Source organism: Chrysochloris asiatica, unplaced genomic scaffold (genome assembly GCF_000296735.1).
Source record: "Chrysochloris asiatica unplaced genomic scaffold, ChrAsi1.0 scaffold00142, whole genome shotgun sequence".
Taxonomy (NCBI): Eukaryota; Metazoa; Chordata; class Mammalia; order Afrosoricida; family Chrysochloridae; genus Chrysochloris; species Chrysochloris asiatica.
The window spans coordinates 2,960,878-2,962,856 of NW_006408660.1; the positions used below are offsets into that span (position 1 = coordinate 2,960,878).

The 1,979-nt window shown below is 43.7% G+C and overlaps 1 pseudogene; it reads right to left on the reverse strand.

Moving 5' to 3' along the window:
• Positions 1-517: 517 nt before the first annotated feature.
• On the reverse strand, positions 518-1,444 carry LOC102832931 (annotated as a pseudogene).
• Positions 1,445-1,979: the final 535 nt, after the last annotated feature.

Genomic DNA, 1,979 nt, shown 5'->3' on the forward strand with positions numbered 1-1,979 from the left:
GGTATGGGGGTGGCCAGCAACCAGGAGAACTAAGTGGGGAGTTGCCTAGGGCTCTTGCAGTAATTTTCCATAGACATAAGAAAACTTGTGACACATGGTGTGTGACATACCACAGGGGGAGTTTGTAATGAGTTGGCTTGGTTGCTAGTTGTTCTGAACAACACCCAAAACCCCTGAAGCATTCATATGCAAAGCAATCTAAGCTTCCCCAGTCACCTTCAAACACCTCTCTACATGACACCCTCCAAGTCTGAACACTTGCAGCAGCTGAGCTGTAGTTAAAGCTGCAAGGCTCCCCAAATCAACAAGGAAGCCAGAATGAGACAATGAAGGTTGGAGATACCAGCAATTTCAAACTGTCGCTCCCCAAATTAGGATAAACTTTCAGATACCGGGTGTGGGATGTGGCAAACTACACTTGAGTAAGCTGGGTCTTATGCAGAACTTTTTGTTAAATACCAAGGGGAAAGCAAAGGCTGGGGTGACGTTTCTTTACCCAAAGCCTCTGAAGTGATTGTTACCAAAGGACATGGCTGAAAATGTAGAAAACCAATTCCCTGTTCTCCTGATGGCTTCTGCAAAAATTATGGAAATTTCAATCACCTGCATTTTGGAGCAATGCTTCATCTTATCCTCTTGAGGTATGGTACTGGTGACTACTACTTCTTCAAAGCACGCATTGTTGATGAGAGAGATGGCTGGACCAGAAAAGATTCTGGGAGTCAAGACAGCATAAACTCTGGTGGCTCCAGCTGAGAGAAGTTTGTCAGCTGCATGATAGATTACGCTACAAGTGTCGGCCATGTTGTACACAAGGATGGCCACTCAATCCTTCACATCTCCTACAAGCACCATGCAGTCCGCTTTCTTCTGTTCTTTATGAATCAAGGCAAAGTCCACATTCAACCGGTCTGCACTGGAGGTCACTCTCTTAGTCCCCCAGCATCTGGGAAGACAATTGTGCAGTTCCTCCACTCAGAGATATTCTCCTTTATCCACTTCAAGACAGCTGGTTCGGCATACAAATTGTCCACTGGGATATCAAAACAGCCCTGAATTTGAGAGGCATGTACATCCATGGTGATGATATGATCTGCACCTGCTGCCGACAGCATATCTATAACAAGCTTGGCTGAGATTGGAGTCCGGCTCTTATTCTTCTTATCCTGCCAGGCATAGGGGAAATGGGATGACTGCAGTGACCCGACTGGCTGAAGCAATCTTGCAGGCATTAATCATGAACAGCTCCGTGTTGATTTCTCCACAGCCACTCTGAACAATGTAGACATCTTCTCCATGTACACTCTCACCGATTTCCACGTAGATCTCCTGATTGCTAAATTTCTTAGTCACCACCTTGCCTAGCTCCAGACCCAGGTGGATCAGTAATTTTCTGAGATAAATCCTGGTGGGTGCTGCTGCTGAAGATTTTGATATTCGGCATCTTGGCCAGCTACCCAGGGCACTTTGTACTCATTGATTGTTGCTGCTGCCCCCAAGGTTAGAAGCGAAGTCCTACTGGAGACTCAGTACTATGCACTTCATGTTGCCATTCCGCCATCTTACCTCCATGCTTAGTCTTATTGGTTCTCCTTTGTAGGTAATTTTTCCTTTTTCCTGATTCTTTCCTTATCTTTGATTTTGAAAGTTTTATGATGATATATCGTGGTGATTTTCTTTTGGGCTCTATGAGTTCGTTCAGCTTCTTGTATGTTTATCTTCTTATCTTTCATGCTGTCAGGAAACTTTTCTTCCAACAACTCTTCCACAATTTTCTCTGTTTTTTATTGTCTCTTCTTGTTCTGGAATTCTGATCATCTGTAAGTTGTTCCTTTTCATGGTGTCCCACATAACTCTTAGGCTTTCTTTGGAATTGTTCATTCTTTTTTCTGATTGTTCTTTTAGCATAGTATTGAGAGATTTATCTTCAAGCTTACTAATTTGAACTTCCATGGCTTCGCATCTATTCCTTTGCCCTT